Genomic DNA, 13,195 nt, shown 5'->3' with positions numbered 1-13,195 from the left:
TGTGGCCTTGGGCAAGTGAATAGGCTCTCTGAGCCTCAGTTAACTCATTAGTGTTATACTGGGGATCAGCTACTTCCTGCACATAGTCCTATTGAGGATTGACTAAAAGAAGCCTAACACAGCCCCTAGGACACAGTGAGTGCTAGTAGAGGACATTCTGTTAGTGATATGCACCGAGAGGTCCTGGCTGGGTTTAAGGAAAGCTTGAGTCTGTAGAATTGAGAGCCCCTCGCTGGTATACATTGACATTAACCAATTACCTGGAGGCTGAGGAACATCTTTGTAAAAGAGACTCAACAGTGCCCTTTGAGGTGCAGAGAGTGGGCCAAACGGGGCCCTGAATGTTCTCAGAGGCTGGAGAGTTGCATCATTGCCATCATTGCCATCATCCCAGTGGTCCGGGAGTTTATCCTTTGGTACCTGGCAGGGCAGGGGAGGGCATCTCTGATAGAGCCCCTGTCATCTCAAGGAAGGATGCAGAGCCCCATGGGGAGTCATCAGTGCTCTGCATTTGGGGGATGGTGCCTGCCTGGCGAGTGGGGGGCCAGGCATGACTGAGTGGCAGCATTCCAAGCTTCTCACTCGCTGTAAGGCCCACGTCTCACCCTTTTCAGAAGCATCTGCAGAGATGTTCTCAGAGAAGTTGGAGACCTCCCAACTGCCCACCCATCCTAGTGTCATTCTGTAAACAGAACTGGCAGATGGGCGGTGCGACCCGCTGTGCAGAGGACCCGGAGCATGGCTCTGCTTGAACAGTTCGGGAACACCCCAACTCCGTAAGGTTTCCTTAGATCTGGAAGATGGAAGGAAGGGGCCAGAAAGGGGGAGAGGGAGGACAGCCCTATATTTGTGTAGGTGGGGAAACCGGCTCAGAGAGGCAAAGGGAGTGGCCCAGAGTCACACAGCAGGTCAGTGGAAAAGCAGGCTTTTGTCTCCTACACCTCTCACAGCCATTTGTCCCACTCACCTAAGCGACCTGTCAGCCAAACAGTGTTGACAGAGTCTACCAAAGCCCTCTCCTCCCACCTCAGCTGGGTGCTCCTAATTCTGCCTGTAGAAAACTACTGTGTTCTCTTTGGGCATTTGTCCATCCATCCATCCATCCATCCATCCATCCATCCATCCATCCAAAAAGCATTGATGTCATGACTACCTCAGGCTGTTTTTGTTGTTGGCTATCCAAAGGTGAATATCGTGGGGGTGAATTTGGACCCCCATTTAGGCAGGGAGGGTCTGGAGTCACAGCTGTTCCAGTAAATATTTCTCCTCTGATTTCTCCATAACTCCTGCGTTTCCTCACATTGAACCAGTCTCCATCCTTTAGTAATTTGCAGTCCCTTTGATAATATTTTCCCTTTCCCCTTCCCATGCAAAGTTTTGCTGCCAGTTTGAGGCATTGTTGCTGGGCACCAGCGGGAGATCCAAGGGTAACTTTTGAGGCCAGAGGGTCTGGGGTGGCTCTTGTTTTTCAGGGAAGATAAGAATTACCTTCCAAGGCCACAGGCCCAGAGAAGATTGGAAGGAACTTCTCAGAACAAAGCTGACTTACGGGTGAGGGTGGCAGTCGTACACTCCCCCTCATCTCCTGAATGTTATGGAAAATGTTACCTTCACTTCTGGGTTGGTTATGGTGGTGACAGGGACTTTCTCTTTCTTATTTGGGCCTTGTTTGTTTGAGCTAGGTCTCTTTGGTTTTAAGTGAAAGAGACTCACGTGCTGGTAATAGTAGAAATAGCACAACATGGAGGCCAATCGCTCTAGAATTTGTAATGTTGCAGTTTCAACCCCTAAAGAGGGACAGGTTTAATTCTCAGTTTGTCCCAATCCGAACTCCCAAGGAAAGGTTCAACATAGGTCCAGCACCCACTCCAGGCCCCCCAGCTATGGCCAGGGGAGTGAAGTCACCGTATATGAAATGGCAGTCTACGTAGTAACCTTGGGAATGGTGGGGAAGGTTCCCAGAAAAGAGGGCAGCTGGGTTGGTATAGGGGGTTAGGACTCTAACATCTTCTTTGGGGACACAATTCAACCCATAACAGTTTTCTGGAGACATAAGTTCCTTGGCATGTGGACCTGTATGTAGGGCACCTCTCAACATGGCAACTGGCTTCCCTCAGAGCCAGCAAATTAGAAGTTTCAATGTTCTTGTAACCTAATCTCAGAAGTGATATCCCACCCCATTTACTGGGTTAAAATCGAGTTATTAGGTCCAGCCCATCATCAAGGGCAGGAGATCACACAAGAGCATGAATAGCAAGAGATGGGACCATGGGGTGCCTATCACACCCACCAAGGAACTAGGTTGCTGATTTATCTAGATCCCATTTTTACTGGTTGAAAGCTTTTTCTATGGGGCTTTTCTGATTTGAGTCCTGAAATTTCTGTTTCCTGGGAAACCCCTTAGCCCCTGGCAAACTAAAACAGTTGGCACCCCACCATGAACAAAACATGCTACCTGGGCGCAGTTGATCAAGAAACAATGGCGTGCTACCACTCACAAGATGTTATGATACTGTATACCTGGTCCAGTGGATGCAGGATGGAGACCATGTGGCTCAGCACCACTTATGGAAGGGAAACCAGGGTCTTTAGTTTATTCTGAGCTCAATTAGTGTCAACAGTTTGATGTGACCCTCCCAAAAGCGAGTGCATCAGAGGCGTTAATGAAAGCATTAGGACATGAGTCACAACAGTAGGCAACGTCTAGGACCATCAAGGTGATCTGTTGTCAAAATCTGGAGGACTTTGCACCGATTTGAGAGGATAAAGTGGGTTAGACAAAAATAAGTTCTCAGCGTGCCAAAGGGAAAGGCAAAGAGACAGAACGAGTTGTCACAGGCAGGCAAAGAGACAAAGGGCACAGGAGTCTGATTTTACATGCAGATTTTTCCATTTATTAAGAAAAGATGTTCTCCTGGTGAATGTCTGAGACCCACCAAGAGCATCCGTGTTGCTATGGTGATGCCAATGGTCTACTAGAGGGAGGGGAGCTACTCTCTGCTGTAGTCTACTGAAGGGATTCCTGGGACAAAGAGGGACACTGGCCTTTTAACATTGTGGTTGTTTTTTCTATTTGTTTGTTTTGTTTTTCTGGTGTGACTTTCCCAGAGGTCACTGGTTGGGGAAGTGGATCAGATCTGGAAGACTTTGAGTGTGCATCAGACCTAGAAGACTCGTTAAAACAGGGGTCTGGGGTCCTCCCTCCAGAGCTTCTGATTCAGTAGGTCTGCGGAGGGGCTTACTGATACCAGGTGATGCCAACATGCTGATGGCTGCTGGTCCAGGACCACTGCTGCAGAGCAATGAGACCCAAAGCTAACTTGCAGTTAATATTAAAGGAAATTGAAACTCATCTTTTCCACTCATGTTCATAATTTTCATAATTTTCTCCACTGTGGAACAAAGGAATGGGTGGGCTTCTGAGTTGATCTTAATTTTTGACATCTGATAGTGAAGGGGCTCCCTATTAAAATGATCTAATTGTTAGACTTCTCCCACCAACCCAGTATCTTGATGCTGACAAATGTTAGGAATCTTTGCTGCCTTTTGATGACTGGCATCTACTCAAGTCTTCCTAATAGGAGAAATATGCATTGTGGGCCTTGCCTCTCCCTAAATCTTGGCTGAACATTAGAACTCTCTGGGATTTAAAAATCCCAGTGTCGCCCAGCCAGCATGGCCCAGTGGTTGAGCGCTGACCTATGAACCAGGAGGTCACGGTTCAATTCCTGCTCAGGGCACATGTCTGGGCTTCAGGCTTGATCCCCACTGTGGGGCCTGCAGGAGGCAGCTGATCAATGATTCTCTCTCATCATTGACGTTTCTATTTCTCTCCCCCTCTTCCTTCCTCTCTGACATCAATTAAAAAATATATTTTAAAAAAATCCCAATATCTGCTCAGCCAGTGTGGCTCAGTGGTTGAGTATTGACCCATGCACCAGGAGGTCGCTGGTTTGATTCCTGGTCAGGGCACATGCCTGGGTTGCAGGCTCGATCCCCAGTAGGGGGTGTGCAGGAGGCAGCTGATCGCTATTTCTCTCTCATTGATGTTTCTGTCTATCTCACTCCCTTCCTCTCTCTTTTAAATTAATAAAAACATATTTAAAAAAAATAAAATAAAATCCTCAATGTCTACCCCAACTCAAATGAATTAAATCAGGACGTCTGGGAGGGGCATCACCAGTTTCAAAGAGCTTTCTTAGGTAATTATAATGATACTAGGGGCCCAGTGCACGAATTCGTGCACCTTTAAAGGAACTGTGGTCCATGAGGCTGTGGTGGGCACAGGGGCGGGTCTTGGCCCATCCTCTGCACCCCCGCCCAGCCCCTCCCACCACAGCCCCTGGTCCCCTGTCTGCCGGCAGCCTCTTCCCGCCGCTGTTGCTTCCACACACTGATGGTGCTGGCCCTGCTCGCACCCACTGATGGCGTGGAGCGATTGGGGCCAGTGCCAGCAGCGGGTGCGAGTGGGGCTGGCATCATCAGCATGTGTGAGCGGGGGCTGCTGCCCTGATCACCCCTCAGGAGCAGGGGGAGGGGGAGAAGCCCTCAGGGGCTATCGGGACCGGCAGTTGCCACTCACACCCCTTGATGGCGCCGAGCGATTGGGACCAGTGCCAGGCGCCAGCAACAGGTATGAGTGGGGCCGGCGCCAGCAGCAGGTGTGAACACCAGGCAGGATTGTGGCATGCAGGAGCAAAGAATTTTCAGTAACCACCAGAGGCTCACCCCAAATACAGCGACCAGCTCCTGCCTTGGTCTGGAGCCCCCACTCACCTGCTCTACCATCTTGCCACAGCCGATGCCCGCCATGTTCCGTGCTCTGCTGCCTGCTGCCGATGCCCGTCATGTTCTGCGTGCACTCCCTGGTGGTCAGCGCACATCATAGTGACTGGTTGTGTGGTTGTTAGGTTGTTCCCGTTTGGTCTATTTGCATATTAGGGTTATATATATATATAGATTAGACAACCAGGACTGTGAACACTGATCTTTTCATTATTCTCAGAGGTGGTAACAGGTCCCATGCAGAGATAATTCTAGGCCAGTGTCCTCAGCCTTGGCGACACATTAGAATCATCTGGGGAGTAAAACTCTCAGTGCTCAGGCAGCAACCTGGACCAATCATCTCAGCATCTCAAGGGATGGATCCAGGCATCCGTACTTTTTAATATTCTCAGGGTGATTCCAATGTGTAGCCAAGGTTGGGAACCACTGGCCTAGAAGTGGTTCCAGGCTTTAGCAGGGGGAGCACAGGAAATGTAACATCTTGTTCTTACAATTGTGGGGCCTCCAGGGGCCCCACCTCTGAGCTCAGAGATATCAGCATAGCCCTGAGGTCTGATTTTCAGCTTTGTAGAACTCTTTTTCCAAGCTTCTAAACTCCCTTCAAAACTACCAGCTTCTTTTCTTTGTTTTCCTGGCTTTCCAGGTGGTAGCTACTCCTTGAAGTTGCTATCCCTCTAGTCTGAGTGTTCTCTTTTTGCCCTTTCAGTACCTACTTAACACTTTTATACCCAATTAAAATTATTTTCTTTGAATTGTTATTTATTTTTTTTAAATAACTAGTGTGATTTTTGCCTCCCGAACGGATCTGGACTGATACACTGAGATATGGCAAAGGGGAAACCCACTGCTGATGGATGGATAATTTGTGTTCTTGGACAAAAGAAATGGAGCAAATATAACAGAAACAATATTCAAAGAGGAAACAAAAGGAAATATTCACAAAGTGGAGGTATGTAGGCATTTTCAGCTCTAAAAGCATTAACAAGTAAATATAGTGGGAATAAAAAATCCCCAAACTAGCCCAATTGGCATGGCACAGTGGTTGAGGATTGACCCATGAACCAGGAAGTCATGGTTGGATTCCCGGTCACGGCACATGCACCAGTCACGGCTCGATCCCCAGTGTGGGGCGTGTAGGAAGCAGCTGATTAATGATTCTCTCTCATCTTTGATGTTTCTATCTCCCTTCTTCTCTGAACTCAATAACAATATACTAAAAAACTAAAGTAATAGTGAGACATAGACCAATGAAACTGTTACATTTCAAATATGAAGGAAGGCTGATGAAAATTGAGGCAGAAGAAGTGGGGTTTTCTTTTTTTTAAAGAAAATAAAAATCAGAGCCTTGGCTTTTCAACTCTGACGGTAGATTCAGACGAAAAAGAAGCAATGAAGGAAATTGAAGGAAAAAGGATGTGATCAAGAATTTCATGCCCAGTGAAAGAGTTTGGCGCGATGTCTCACACCATTTTGCTGGTACAGCCTACCAAGAGACCAGAAGGAGGAACTTATGCTGATTATGAATCAGTGAATGAGTGCATGGAAGGCGTTTGTAAAATGTATAAAGAACATCTGAAGAGAATGAATCCCAACAGCCCTGTATCACATATGATATCAGCCAGTTGTTTGATTTTATTGATGATCTGGCGGACCTCAGCTGTCTTGTTTACCGAGCTGATACCCAGACATACCAGCCTTATAACAAAGATTGGATTAAAGAGAAGATCTACGTGCTCCTTCGTCGACAGGCCCAACAGGCCGGGAAATAGTTATGCTGGAAGCATTTGGGGGTTGGGGGTGGGCTTGGAACACAGGTGTGTACAGCTGTCTGTAGTGAAGTTTTGTATTATAGTAATCCTGTTTCCATTTTGGTACACTCTAGCCAGGATTGAATGTGTTAGATGATATGTGAGGATCTTGTTCAATCTGAACTCCCATCACCCCCTTTTTCTCTTTTTTTACTTAAACATTGTTACGATGACTTAACTAAGAAGTTTTTCTTTGTCAGTTAATGTTGATTCCAATCCTTCATATCTGCTTTATAACATTCACTGTACTAACCCTTCTTCAAGTTGGGGTGGGGGGTAGTGACAGTTTAATTATGTGCTAAGATAAAGTCTTAGTGAAAAACAAATAAATGTTCTTTAGTTATATTAAAAAAAAAAAAGAATTTCATGCCCAAAGTTGATATTTGCACATGACTCAAGTATGCAAGGATGTACGAAGTATATCATTCATATGTCCTTCTTGGGGGCGGAGTGGGGAGGAAGTAGTCGAGAATGTGCTTCAGTCAACAAAGAACTCATGAGAAAAACATCTAGCATTCCTGGAAAGGAAAGTTGTTGTACGGTGGCATGCTTTGAAACAATTTATATCTAAAATTAAATTTAATTAACCACAGAAAAATTATAAAACAGAATGTTGTAGTAACAAATATATATATGTATATATATACATAATATATATATATACACATTATATATCTATATATATATCTATATCTATCTATCTATCTATATATATATATATATATATATATATATATATATACACACACACACACACATTATATATATAACAAAATAAACCTGTAATTTCCTGTGAACGACTGTGACAAAAATTCCCAGGGCATACCAATGAAAACCAGAAGCTGGGGAAGGAGGGTGAGGAAGTATAAGGGAGTCAACTGCTATTTAAAAAAAAATTTTTTTTTAAAGTTAATTTTGGAGAGAGAGGAAGGAAGAGAGGGAAACATTGATTTGTTGTTCCACTTATTTATACGTTCATTGATGATTCCCGCATGTGACCTGACTAGCGATCAAACCCAAAACTTTGGCTTATCAGGGACAACGCTCTAACCAACTTAGCTACCCGGCCAGGGCTCAACTGCTACTTTTTAATTTCTGAATTTGATAGCTTCAGACATGTAAGTTAGAGCATGTTATTTAAGAACATAAAAATAATCATCAGTTGAATTAAAAACATTCTGTTTAACAAGTTAGCAGAAAGTAGGAAAAATGAGAAAGTAAGTATCTTAGTTTGTGTGGCATGACAAAATGCCACATATTGGGCAGCTTATAAGCAATAGCACTTTATTTCTCACAGTTCTGGAGGCCGGAAGTCCAAGAGCAGGGTGCCAGCATGGTCGGGTTCTGGTAAAGGGCCCCTCTGGTGGCAGACTTCAGACTTCTTGTGTATCCTTACATGGTGGCAGGGGTAAGGGAGCTCTCTGGAGTCAAGGGTCTTACTCCCAGGTCCATAATTGCTCATTGTAAACTCTGCCCTGGGGTGAAAGGAACAAATCTGCAAGTGGTGGGAAAGGTGGGACTTGGAATCCCATAGACCTAGACATCAGAGTTAGCACCATGACTAAATGCTGTGCAGCCTTGGGCAAAACACTTCACCTCTCTGAGCCTCCATCTCTCCAGCTATAAAATCTGTAGTATTTCCCTCCACTTACCGAGTTCTGTTAAAAATTAAATGAGGCCCTTTCTAGGAAATGGGCAGTGCTTGACCACACGCAGTACATGTGGTCTCGCAGGATGACACACCACCGGCACAGTGTGAACGCAGTGACGTAATGATCACATCCTCGTGGGTACGGCAGGGTTCCTCGGCCTTGGCACTACTCATATCTGGGCCGGATAATTCTTTGCGTATGTGGGGGGGCTGTCCTATGCATTGCAGGAAGTTTAGCAGCATCTCTGGCTTCTATCCACCCACCAGATGCCGGTGGCACCCCCTCCCAGTGTGACAACCAAATACGACTGTAGACAATGCTAAATGTCCCCTGGGGGACAACATTGCCATCAGCAGACCACTGGATAGAGAGAGACATGGAAAAATGCTCTCCAGGAGAGGGATGATAATTGTCTCTAGGTGGTAAGATTTGGGGAAACATTTCCCCCCATTAGCCTGTTCTGCATTTCTGAATGCAGAATCTACAAGGTGCATGCATTCAGGTGGTGAATAAGACACAAATTGCCGGTGTTTTATTATTATTCTGTGGACCCAGAGGCCAAGCAGTGCCTCCTCTGTTCTGTACTGTGGCCCCCGAGGAGCCAGGTCCTCAGACCTCCTTTGTGTGTGACTGGTTGGCTGGTAGTAAGAGTGTAATCCATGTGGGCTTTCTGTTCCTTCTGATGCTCTTTACTCCAGAAGAGAATGGGGTGATTAGTACAAAGTCTTCTTCCCCGGGGCAAGCAGAAAGGAGCGGTTTTTGTGCAAAGACGCTAACAACTTCATGATTTTATTTCAAACAAGCAGACGTGCAATTTGCTGGCAAAAATCTACCAGAGAAGCAGTCATTAGGCAGTCCTCCACCTGAGCTGCTGTGCTTGTGGCAAAGCCCTCAAAGACCCCCGAGCCTAGCAGCAGCTTCATGTTTACCTCACAGCTCTGAAACGGACATGAAATGCGCCATTGAGGCTGATTTCTCCATTATCCCCTTGCGTTCTGATTTTTAAAAGAGATCAAAATTCCATTTTTCCCTAAGAAAGGGAGCGCAGATTCACAGATTTCATTACCGACTTAAAACAAATTGAGCAAAAAATCAGGGGGAATGTTTTCTTCCTCCGCAGCAAGGCCTCCTTTTAAAACCAGCGAACATCTGGGCACTTAAGCACCTTCTGCTAAGGTCTGAGGAAGTCAGCTTCCGGAATATGTGTGAGTTCATTGACTCTGCTTCCCTTTCAAAAGCTGAATGAGAAATGAAGGAATCATCCTCTAGTTTTAAAAAAAGTGTAAAGAAAATGGTACATCTGCCAAGAAAGTTTGGATGGGGCATTCAGATCTTACACTAAATGGATGCGAAACGCCGCATTTGGTTGGAACTGGGCCAGACGCTGGGCAGCATTTGGATAGGCTGTTCTGAGTTTTTATTAATTTAAAAATCACATCTAGGGTTCTTTTTCCAAGTATAAAAAGTATTTCCACACTAGAGCTCTGCTCTCAAATACAGTAGCCACTAGGCAGGTGATGCTATTTCAATTTCAATTAATACAATCAAATAAAAAATTCGGGTCCTCTCTCAAAGGAGAAAATGATAAAGAGGTCTTACTCCTTCCTCCCACCCCTCAGAATCACTGTGGTTGAAATGTGCTGGATTTCCTCCTGATCTTTTTTTCTAGTACTTTCCACATGAAATTTTAAAAAGTTGTTTTAATTGGGCTATATGCTGTATGTAGTAAGCATCTTCTTTGTATATCATACTTTCCACCTAACCTTTATCATGAGACCTTTCCCATTTTAAAAAACATGCTTGGAGAACTTAATTTATATAATTTTCTGCTTGGAAGAATAATATAGTCTTATTATGGGAAATGGAAGTAAAAGAGAAAGCACCATTCTCTCTAAAATCTCACTACTCAGAGATAAAAATCTTAAACCTTTTGGTGAGCATTCTTTTGGCTATTTCTTTGGGCATAACTACACAGATGGGTGTATAATAGTCAGCTTTATAAGCACTATTTCTATGTCAGTGAATATAGAGATACATTATTCCTTTTATTAGCTACAGATTATTTCAAAGCACAAGATGTTTGACTCTTGTTGCTTCATCTGATCAGTTCCTCCCTTCTTCTGCAGCGTTTTCTCCTTCCTCTCCCCAATTTTTCCTCCCCTCTTTTCTCCCTTCTCTCCTGCTCCTCCCTCCTTCCACGAATGTTTTCTGTGCTGGGCACTCTGCCAGTGAAGACAATAGTTAAGGTCCTGCTCGCAAGCAGCTTGTGTCCTAGTGGAGGAGGCAGAAAGGACAAGAGGTAGAGGGAAGAGATATCCTATATCAGTGGTCAGCCACACTTAAGGGCCAAAGAGCCGCATGTGGCTCGCGAGCCGCAGTTTGCCAAACACTGTCCTATATAATAAAAGTCTAATATGCAAATTGACCGAATGGCAGAACGACCGGTTGCTATGATGTGTGTTGACCACCAGGGGGCAGATGCTCAACACAGGAGCTGCCCCCAGGCCAGCCAAGGCAGTGCCAGCAGGGGCGGGGGGGATTCCCGATCACCCAACCAGTCACCCCGCAGAGGGAGGAGACTGGTGACAGCGGCAGGGGGCGGGGCTGGCTGGCGAGTGGGCCGGTGCCACCCCCGATCACCCCGCTGGTTGGTGGGACCAGCAAGTGGGTGGTGCCAGGCCAGCCAAGGCGGGTGCCAGCAGTGGCCCCCTGATTGCCCCACCAGTCGCCCCACAGATAAGCCCTAATCGCCGGCCAGGCCCAGGGACCCTACCCATGCACGAATTTCATGCACCAGGCCTCTAGTTAACCAATAACAGTTCAATTATAGGTCTAGGGAAGCACTCTGAAGTGGGCAGCCTGGAGGATGAAACTTGGACCCTGGAGTTGGTCTGGATGGATTCAGTCCTCACTCTTCCACCTGCTTCCTTGGGGGCCTGGGCAGTGGAGGGGCAGGTGGCTGCCCCAGGAGAGGGGTGATGCAGAGTGAAGTGACTATTGCTGGGGCTGGAGTGGTCAAGGGCACTGGACCAGGAAAGCCATGGCCAGGGGGAGGCAGTGAGGAGCAGTGAGGATGCTTCCCACAAATTGGGACCTTAAGTTGCGTGGACATGAGGGAGGGAGAGGGGCTGCAAGGAAGGTGGGGTTCTGGGGGACAGAGCTTCAGTGGAGACAGAAGGTGCAGTTGCCGAGCACTTGGTGAAGTGGTTACGCATGAGGGTGTTTGTTTACCTAACAGAGGTGTTCCTGAGGGCACAGGGAGAAGGTCTGGGAGGGAGGGGTGTGACGGAAGGTGGATCAGGCTAGGGAAAGCCAGGAGCATTGTCGGGGTGAACCTGGAGGAGGGACAGGTGTGGTCAATTAAATTCTTGGCTCCTTTAGCAGGATGTTTGATGCTGGAGGTGGGGCTGGGGTATAATTCCAGGCTGTCTGTTAATTCCCTGAGTCTGATTCTGGTGGGAAGAAGGTATCAGAGGGGACAGGGACCAGAGGGTCTGTACTATGGGCACCCGAGGTGCCAATGCCAGGCTCTATAGAGAGCTTGTATCGGGAGGTTCCAGCTGCCCCGCCTGGAGGGGATCTGGGTGGGATGCTCTGGGCTTCCGGCCTCCCTGGCTGGACTGCATGTCTGTGGGCAGGTGAGTGGGTGCTGGGAGTTCCAGGTCCTCGTTCAGTGTCTGGTCAGCTCTTGTTCGGTGCTAAGGACAGGTCTGAAGAGCAAGAGGAACAGTGGATTTACCTTGTTCCTGTTTGAGTTTGTATAAAAGACAAGGCTTGTGAGCCAGGTGGTCCTGGGTTCCAATCCTGACTCTGCCACAAACCAGCTGGGGAATCTTGGGCCATTGATTTGGCCTTCTGGAGCATCCGTTTCCTCCTCAGCAGTGTTGCTGGGAGGCGTTGCCAGTGGTCTATAAACCAAGTGCTATCCCCGTGTGAAGTGGAGGAACTAAGGACCCGGGAAAGGAGACGAAGTGCGAGTGGAGTTTTGAGCAGTGGGTGTCGACCACACAGCTGGGGAGGGGGACGTGAAAGATGCTCTGGATTTGAAATGTCGCCAGAACAGGCTCTGCCTGTGATATTTCCACACTCACTGCCCAGGGCTGAGTCACAAAGAGAACAGCTGAGAGGATTGGGGCCTTCACACTTCAACTTCCAGAAACTCCGCCGAAGGGCAGCACAAGTGTGGAGATGGCAGCGGAGGGAGAGTCGTGCTGAGCAACTGTTTCTCTCACATGGTTCCCGCTGGGTCCCCGAACCCTGCGGGGTGGGGGGTCGGGAGGCAGTGACTCTGTGCTGTCCACTTAGGGGCCAGGCTTCTTACTCAGATTATCTCCTTTAATCTTCGCCACACTCCTCAGGGTGGGCACTTTTATCCCCATTTCACAGATGAAGAAGCTGAGGCCCAATGGATGAACTGACTGGCCTTGGTCACACGGTCTACCCTCTTCCAGGAAAGATTCTCTTTCTCTCAAATCTCCCAGGCTTCCTTTGGGAACTGGGTGCTGAGAAGGGGCTAGGAATTAAGACAGGAGTAACATAAGCGCTGTTTGGGGCCCAAAGGCCCAGGGGTGACCAGAATAGGGCAGGTGGTGGCCAGATGGTGGCTGAGCTAGAGGCAAAGCATTGATGTAAATAGGGGAGCCTTTTTCTCCTTAATTTTGTTTTAACTGGAGAATTCACCATTTGCCTGCATTAGTTTAATGAAAGCAAGACAGTCTGTTGGTCTTTTTGATTTTTCAGGCCATGGGTCAGACAGCCTTGCCTGACCCATGGCCTGAGAAATTGTTCGCAGGAGGCATTGCAAGAGCCAGGACTCAGTCCGATGACAGTACGCTTTGGAGCACCTGCTGTGTGCCCAGGTCTATGCTCGGAGCCCAGAAAAGTCCCTAAGCTGAGCTGCTTAGGAGCCACTTGAGGAAGCGAGGGGTGGACAGGCTTCTGCTCACCCTG

General features: G+C 47.3%; 1 pseudogene; it reads left to right on the top strand.

Annotated features, from left to right (window-relative positions):
- Nucleotides 1-6,229: 6,229 nt before the first annotated feature.
- Nucleotides 6,230-6,936, top strand: LOC118663151 (annotated as a pseudogene).
- Nucleotides 6,937-13,195: the final 6,259 nt, after the last annotated feature.

The sequence above is a fragment of the Myotis myotis genome, unplaced genomic scaffold (genome assembly GCF_014108235.1).
Source record: "Myotis myotis isolate mMyoMyo1 unplaced genomic scaffold, mMyoMyo1.p scaffold_m19_p_9, whole genome shotgun sequence".
In the NCBI taxonomy this organism is placed as follows: Eukaryota; Metazoa; Chordata; class Mammalia; order Chiroptera; family Vespertilionidae; genus Myotis; species Myotis myotis.
This window is presented reverse-complemented; position numbering and strand designations above follow the sequence as displayed.